Source organism: Gymnogyps californianus, chromosome 8 (genome assembly GCF_018139145.2).
Source record: "Gymnogyps californianus isolate 813 chromosome 8, ASM1813914v2, whole genome shotgun sequence".
Taxonomy (NCBI): Eukaryota; Metazoa; Chordata; class Aves; order Accipitriformes; family Cathartidae; genus Gymnogyps; species Gymnogyps californianus.
In genome coordinates, this window is record NC_059478.1 from 28,632,289 (window position 1) to 28,641,442 (window position 9,154).

Below are 9,154 nucleotides of genomic sequence, written 5' to 3' on the forward strand. Positions count from 1 at the left end.
TACAGCCTTGCAACCCGGAGGGCAGTGGGGGCCAGAGGGGCCTGATGGCCTGTTTGGGTTAGGGGGTCTCTGTTGCTCCAGTGGGGAAGGGAGTGCATCCCTCCTGCTGTGGTTTCCAGCCTACTGCGCTGAGGTCGAGCACAGGCGTTATGAGGAGGCACCCTTTGGGCAGAGATGGCAAATTCATGTGTGTGTGACTACCCCACTGTCCTGGTTTCAGAAACCGGGACACCCACCCTGCCACAAAACTCAGCAGGTGAGTCTGATCGTGTGGCAGTTATGTCAACTTTTTTTTTTTTTTAAATTTCTTAAGGCAGCCCAGTGGGGAGCTTCATTATGTGTGTGTGTTGCCCGTCTGTCTCCTTCTCCCAGACCTAGCAGGTGAGCCTGACCATATGGCAAATACAGTGATGCTTCCTGGGGACGGGAGGGTTTCTGCGTGCGTGTGTTCGCAGGCCCACTGGGTGACACTCACCATGTGGCAAATACAGCAATGAAGTCTTTGGTGCAAAGGGGCTAATTATGTGTCTGTTTCCCAAGAGACCCAGCAGGTTGGGTGTGATCATGCGTGTCTCACTAATGCAAGACTGAGACGGAAGCTTCATTGTACATCCTCAACGCAGACAAACTCCAAGCTCTCTGAAGCAAGGCTAGCCATGGGACAAGCACAGTGTTACAAGCGCAAGCATCAAGGCCTAGAATCATGTATATTTGCATACACGGGCAGACATGGGGGTTGAATGCACCCCAAACTAGGTGGCTGTTAAAACTGTGAAACAGGGAGTATGCATGCAATGCTAAGCAATGGAAACCGGCAAGACTGTGTTTATGGCTATGTACACACTTACATGTTGGCTTCCTTATAGCTAGTAAATTAATGTAACCACTTCCCAGTGACCAATGACTAGTCAGTGAAACACTCCAAGCTTAAAAATCAAGGCAGATAAAATTGTATCTTTCTCCATCTAAAGTTCTGTTCTTTAAACATCACTTTACCTCTTTGTCTTCCTATCTGGTATGTGCCTTTTCTGCTCCAATTCAGCTCCTCTTAACAAGACTCATGTGCCTAATATCTGCAGGTCCTACATGATTAGATTTTTCTGTGGGGTCAGTTGCTTCCTTTCTCCCTGGCTTTTGAGGCCTTGTTCATTCTTCTTTCAGTTCATAGTTCTCTGGTTATTTTTGCAGCATCTGTTTTTGTGGTTTCTCTTCCTTTGCTGTTTCCTTTCTTTTTCAGTGGCACTTAGGCCTCTTTCCTTCATCTACTTCTCTTCGCTCTCAGTATCTTACTTTAGTATTATATAAGCCGATTTAATATTACTTTAGCCACATTCCTGTGCCAGTGACTTGATGAAATACATGTCTAAAGTGGTGTACCAAGGGGGCTTTGTGATGGGGTTAGAAGATACACCCTTGCACAGAAGAATATTGGAGTGTGGACACTGTTCTTTGCTCAGCGAGGGCCATCTAGATCCAAGCTCTGGAAAATATGTTCTAGACTTTTCCCTCTGCAGTCTTCATAAACTATAGGTGGTCACTAGCATACTAGAAAGGCTGATTTGTCTCGCTGCTGACAGTGAACTACAGTAAGTACACCCCCCTCCCGCATCCTCTCCCTTATACTCTTTCTCCAGGCTAGCAGGTCACTCAGGCCCTGTGCTCTTCCTTGTTTGTTGCTGGGCAAATGATCCTGGGACATCCCTCTTCAGAATATGCCACACGGCCTCTGATCTTTTTCTTCTGTCCATTCAGATCTCATGGTTGATTGTTTATATTAAATGTTCTTGCACATCCATTGAGAAACATAGATGTGTTTCAGCACCAATTCAGGCTTAACAGACAAAAACATTCTCTCCTGGAATCTCTCCATGTATGTGCATTACAGTACCTCCTACCTGTCTGTCACAAAAACCTAACCTGATTGTTTCTTTTCCTCTTTATTTGTCTAGTCTGTTATCAAGTCTGGCTTTCTCTTTCTCTATGAAAAGGTGACCATATCTGTATCAGTAGCTAGGACATTTTTTTGCTTCTAGTCATCCTTTATCCTGCTACAACCCCTTTCTTTTAGGTTCCCTGATAGCCATGTTCCATCCCAGCCCTCCTTCAAATAATGTCTCATGTTACTTACCTCTTCATTCCTTTATCTAAACTTTCCTTTTTCTTTTTTCTTCTCTCTCTCTTTTTTTTTTTTTTTTTTTTTTTTTTAGGTCTTAGACAGTTCTGTCCAAGTCAGCAGCTCTAGTCTGGTTTCTTATCATGTCCCCACATCCCCTTATTCGCTTTGTTCTACTTGCTATTCCAGCTTTAGTGTCCCCTCATCCATATTTCATTCCTATCTATTAATACTCATATAGCATTTTTCATCTGTAAATTTCTAAGAATTAAGTGCCTGTGGAGAAACCTTCCATATCAGTTCTTCAGATGACCTCTTTATTCACATTTCTCTGAGAGACTCGCTTCTATGGTGACCACAAATACTAATCCAAAGGCCTTTTGCATCTAACTGCCATTCTGTTAACTCAGACACCTGCAAGAAGGTCTATTGAAATCCAAGGCATCTGGGGGAAAGCACTTTTTCCAGTCAAATTAGCTCTTCTGAGTTAACACACTTGAAAAACCTAGAAATGCCACACTCGTTTTTTTAGTCTGAGTTTAATGCTATGTTATAGTCACCTCACCAAGCTGAAATGGTGTTAAATATAGATGATACGCAGTCTTTCCAAAAACAGTAAGATAATTTGACAAGAGAGAACTGGAAAGTTCATATAGAAACTTCTTTTGAAAATAGATAACTGAATGGTGTAACTTGAAGAATAAGGGCTGAAGAACAAGGGAAATAGTATTCAGGAGAAGCAGTTGCTCATTTTTATTTATGCATTTTTAGAGCACCTGAAAATATGTTAGGGTGCCAGTTAGTACAAAGAGGTCTTTGGTCCCTGCCCTTCCAAAGCTAATAATCTAATTTTGGACATCACAAAACAACAAAGAATACCAGAACACCGTTGCAAAACACTGCTGCCCTGGTTATCTTCATAATCATTGTTTCAGCCATATTCCTTATTTCAATGTATCCCCCCCTCCTTCAGCATCTTAGCAAGCAAAAGCTACTTCACTTTTATGGCTCTTTACAGCTTATTCCCACCCTATCATCTTTTAATATCCTATAGAGAAATCAACGTCTTCCCCCCACACATTTCATTCAGTAATAACTCTCTACTTGTTACATTTTCAAACCAGCACCTTCATGCTTTCCCTCGCTGCTGCTTCTCACTCCCACTCACCTAATTTTCCTCCTTCAAATCCCTCCCTAAAAATCTCCTATGCTGTGATGTCTACTGAAGGAATGATAATGAATAGTCAGCTGTGTGCCAAGATTACAGTCTATCATAGTGACTCGTGTTGTCTTATTCTGAGCTGTCTCTTGCATCCACTTCTTGTGTTGGACTGAAAGTGACTTGAAGCAGGCCCCCTCTTTTCGCTGTGTTAGTTATGGGTTCTGGAGTGGACTCTTAAAATCCATTGTATAAACAGATAAAAATGAAGTGAGGCAATGGAAATAAAAATGAAGTGAGGCAATGGAAATAAAAATGGAAATGCTGGCCAAAACCAGAAAGATTAGACAATAATTCAGTTATGATTCATCAGTTTAGGTAAATTTACATAAAAATTAATGTGACTGACAACTCCCTTCGTTACAAATATTGAGAAAGAAATTATTTTTCTAAATACCGATTTGTGCCATTTTTCTAGTTATTTATAATCTATAAGGACTTGAGGAGCATGTTTTACTTTTTTATCTGTGCTTGTATTTGAAACATTAGATATTCCATTTTTTGTTTGTTTATCTTTTGTCTGCAGCCCGCAAGACTGTGTGGTGACTAAAGAACATGAGAAAGCATAATACCACAAGAGCAAAGAATGAAAGGAAAAAAGATTTCTGATCACTTTTTTTTTAACATGAGTATAATTCAAATATGCTGAAGACAGAATGATTTGCATTACACATTCAATACTTTCAATTCAACTAGAGGTGGCTGCTGTCAATACATATCTGTTGAAACCCCAAAGATCTTCCAAGAAAATCAATAAAAATCCAATTTTACAATCCTGATATTTTCAAGAGTGTTTAAAAAATTGGCAAAAAACACTCTTTTTTTATACATTACAAAAAAGCCAGTAAGGTGCATTATTGATTTTTCACAAATCGTTTTTAAGTGACTGTTAAGGCTGGATGAGAATGAGAAGATAGAGTATTAACATGAGTTTTGCATGCGTTTCACACACCACATATATGGTATGGTGTATGGTATGGTTCTTCAAAGTGGGGATTTAAAAATCCAGGTGTAATTATGTAGAAATCATATAATTACTTTTTTTGTATCACTTTCCCTGTGTAGAATAAAGTAGTGCATGCATTCAAGTATATGTTCTATTGGTACTTCAACTTTGACTACTGTCAGAGAAAAGGCCATGACAATGTTTCTGCTACAAACAGGCCACTGATGTTGGCTGTGCAAGCAGAGTAGGTACAATCCAAATTAAAAAATAAAAAAAAAAGAAAGAAAAAAAAAAGTCTAGTCAGAGTTTTTAGCCAGGATGTTATGGTCTGGTGGATTGAGACAGAAAATTAGATCTGATAAAGAAAAAAAGAGAGCCAAAATGAAAAACCAAAGCCTAGACTGAGGTAGCAAAATTGAAGTGAATTTTAAAACACGCATACTTAGTGGAGGAATGCTATCATCTGATTGTAACCTTGATCCACTCTTTCTCTTCTTCCAGCATTTATTGCTCTCATTAGTTATGTAATACCTAAAAGCAGATTGTAAATTTCTTGTGTCAGGATAGTATCTTTAATGTATTCTGAGCATGGCTAGTATAACTTTAGACGTTCTATACAAAAATAATATTACCTCTTGGGTTTTTCTGTATTATTTCTAAGCATAGGAAAAATTAAAATGCAGCAAGTCTGGAAAGGTCAAACTGTGTCTCCCCTCATTCTGTGCATGACTTCTGAAATAATCAAAAAGTTATGCTAAGATAACTGATATGAAACCTGAGACACTGTGATCACAAAACTTGGATCAATTTGTGCCCATGCCGGCGAAGCATCATCTCATTTCACTCCTGGAAATGTGTTTTTTAATTTTACATTTTATGGATATTTTGAGCTGTTTGTTCCTAACGATTGTCTTCACGGATGTGCATCAATATTGTGTAATTACACAGAGAAACTGTCAGCCTGAAGGAACCCAATCTGTAAATCACCACCATACTGAGTACGGAAGGTGAGCAATTTGTGACTCCAGGATTTTGAACGCTACCTTGCTTTTCCACTCTTCCACAAGCACTTTTGAGCTTGTAAAAGCAGGGGACCGCCAACGTGTAGCGCTTTCTTAGACACACTTCCTTCCTCTTTCAGTATTGCTCTAAGCAGAGCTTTGATGAGGGACTGGTTGCCAGGGTGCACTTAGGCCCTGCATTTGACTAGGAAAGGACAGAAAGGTCAGTGCCAGCCGCCTGGGTGCGGAATGGAAAAAGACGTTACCCAAGGACAGGAGTAAACCCTTGCTATTACAAAAGTGGTATTTTTCAATTATTTTCAGGAAATAAAGAACCTTCATTTTTAAGTTCCCATCAGAAAGGTACACACGCGTACATGATAGAAGTGCACTTTAGCTGGGAAAGATGAAGGGCTAAGTCAGTTCTCCTGGGATTTGAACATGTGGATCAAGACAGTTTAGGAATGTCAAACCTGAAGTATAACGCTAAGCTAGAGGTCTGTGCCATTCAGGGGCAGGTAGAAGGGGCCCAAAGAACTCTTCTCCACTGGAACCCTGCGGTTCCCTGGAAGCCCTCCGTGGTGAAAGCACGTTCAAGTAGTTTCTAATCGTGTAGCTGCTAAATATGCTCTGCTACTTTGCGGATGTTTCCAAGGGGTCTACGTGATCCCGATATAGTCCTGGTGGCAGTGATTACTACACCTATGCTTAGAAATTAAAATATATGCTTGTGTGATTTTTTTCATATATTTATTGAAAATTATTTACTATCTAAATATTAGTTTTTCATTAATATTTCTGTATTATTATGGACATTTTCCAGACTCTGTCCTGTATTTATATATACAGACACATTTTATGCATTGCATTTTAATAATCTTTAAACTCCACAGTTCTCTATCTTTTAATCCTTTTTAGCATCTACTCTGCTAAAATTCTTTTAATGTAGCTAGTGAACATCTGGAAAGATGCGAGAGGTAGAATCAGAACTTAATTTGGGATGAACTGAACAATTGTTTGCTGTCTTGAAGCTGATTATTTGGCCCCCAACTGAAATTTAATTCGTTAGGGGAAAGGAGAGTTCATAATGGATTGAGGAACCACGTTAAGTTCCATGCTTTTTAAATAAATTCATGATTTGTTTTTAGTTACAATTTCTCAAGGTACCAGTGGCACAGAAAAAGGAGCAGCAAATCACTGAGAGACAATCACTACATGTAGCAGCTGGGAGAGAGGAGGTAAACTGAAATTGCAGGAATTTACTTTAGACTGCAATAAGCTTATGTTAGCTAACACATGGCAACTAATACACGATAAAATCCCAGTGCAGAAAGGCCATTTTTAGTTTTCACATTTGTTAGCAGATCATGGTAAACAGTTGGCTCACCCTAATACGCACTTGTCTTCCCTAGGATTTTTTTCACATGCTACGTGGCAAGGAACCATCTTTTTCTCCTATCATATACAAGGCCTACGAGTGCTCAGATGGCAATGAAATAGATCTATGCCAATGTAAGCCACGTGGACTAACAATGATCTTTTTTTCCTTTTAAAAGAATCCGAGGAATGAATTCAAAGGCTGCAGGTAGATTGCCTTTGGTAGTTAAGTTCACGTGTGGGCTTGAGTTCAATGCACTAGAGGACCTGAGACTGTCAGCCATCAAGGTCCTAGTTCACCTTACGCCTTTTGGTTTTGCACTGTACTTGTGCAGGAACACTGTTGGCTTGCCAGTTAATTCCGTAAGCCATGCACTGCCACCAAAAGAAGAATTCCATAAGCCATGCAGTGCCACCAAAAGAAGAATTCCATAAGCCATGCAGTGCCACCAAAAGAAGTCCTTGTAGTGCACCATATTATCAACATTGGCCTTTAATAATAGTACAATATGGAAAACTCAAGCCCATAGCAGCAGTCCAAACAGCTTAGAAAAGGGATAATAGCAAGTCAGAGCCATTCTCTGTGGAAACCAGGGTATAGAGTAAAGCAAAAGACAGGGCCTACCAAGGCCAACCACCTTCCCTCAAAAGTACGGGAAATACCATTGTTCGGTGAATCTAGTCCTAAATACTATCTGCTATGGCAAAATAACGTGAACTCAAGTGAAAAAGGTCATTATGCCTCTAAGGACAACGTTGTAACTGATGATGGTTAGCAAGATGATCAGGGATTGGTGCTGCCCATGCAAACTCCAGCCTGACCATCTTGAGATAGGCAGAGCTCTGGCTTTAGCGTCATTAGAGAATCGTTACACCAAGACTACATTCATAACAACATTTTAAAATCACTATTTTATGTGTTTGAAGACATAATACACACAGCATCTTTTCTTTAATTTCTCTGTATTTTGGCCAAGTAATATCAAATTCTAGGTATTCCTGAACACTGTGATTACCAAAGTTGTTTCCCTTGTTATAACTAGCAATGCTGAGAAGTGGATATTCAGTGAGACATAATCACACCCCATTATCTGTCCCCAACCTTGAACATAAAGTCTGTAGAAAAAATTACATGAATTTTTTAAAGTTTGCATCCATAACATCTTCTTCTGCATTCTAGAGCTTCAGGGACCTTCGCAGCATGCAAACTTTCTACCCCTCCCTGCAAGAGTTAGTGGTCCCATAGAAGAAAAAAAATCCTTTAAATTAAGATCTTAAGGAAATGAACAGGTATATATGTATTTATCAGAAACTGCAGAAATCATTTAATGTAATTACTACCTAATCCATCTTGAAATCAAGGACCATTTCAAAATTAAGTTATTAATATGAAATTAGAATGACTTGAAGTTTGGATGAAGGAAGTACACAGTAAAAAATGTAGTTACATACCATGTTTATCTTCTAAATGAAGATACTTGGTGAAGCACAGATGGGCTACTGTATTTCTTAATTCTCTGACCCATAAGGATTGGCAGTGAGACTGTTCCCATTAATACATCTCTCGCTCCTACTTTTTTACATGGCATTGAAATATTACATTTGGGCACTCATTGACTCACTTAGCATGGTGGCTGCTATACCAGAGAAAGGAAGCTGATTTCCTTTTCATATTTTGAGCACACACAAAAGTGGTGGCAACTTAGGAACCAGCTCTTAGAAACAGCACCTGGAATATAAAAGCTTTTAAAATCTTACCTGCCAGAAAGTAATGTTCCATCATACAGGAGAACTGAAGTTAAAGTATACTGAGGGTCTGATTAAGGAGTGGGCCCAGCACTGTTTAGGACAGCTAACCTTGACCATTCCTGAAACTGTACCAAAATTAGAATGGGTGGCAGAGTTCCTCACAGACCAGACACAGTATCTGCAACTTGACAATGTCAACAGAGGAGGACTTTCAAGTAAATTTCACCTTTGCTTAAAATTCTGTACTGGAAACTGCAGGATTGGACACTAGAGCGGTAACCCCATCAGCCACCTTAAGTCATACCATCCTGATGGGGTCATACATGACTTAGCATCACTTGAGAAGCCCACTGTAGAGCAAGGAACTGATCTGGTTTCCCAAGTCTCAAGCCTACCCATCAGGACCTTCCTCCCATACAGTAAGCAAGAGCTTTTGCAGGGAGCAGCTGCAACCAGCCAGTGAACCAGACAGTGACAGAAATGTTGGTAAAGTGTCCCAGTATAGCACTGCATTCTTACAGAGATTTACACAAGAGGCAGGATATAAAACAAACACAAGAAGAGATGCTATTTAATTAGGACCTTCACAGGAAAACATCTGGTATAATTGGTTAAGGGGAAGTCTTTACTCAGGCAACATTTATTGGGATATAAACAATGTCCAATTGTAAAAGCTAATTAAACAGCAGGGCTAAGGTAACAGAGAGTTTTGCCTGCATGACTAGGATATAAGGTTTATAATCCATGCT

General features: G+C 39.6%; 1 protein-coding gene across 1 annotated transcript in view; it reads left to right on the top strand.

Annotated features, from left to right (window-relative positions):
• The first annotated feature begins 238 nt into the window (after positions 1-238).
• Positions 239-9,154, top strand: part of ELAVL4 (ELAV like RNA binding protein 4) — a 101,164-nt gene continuing 92,248 nt past the window's right edge. The window contains exon 1 of the mRNA XM_050900921.1: positions 239-256. The gene's annotated coding sequence lies outside the window, so the exon portion shown is untranslated. The remainder of the gene's footprint in view (positions 257-9,154) is intronic.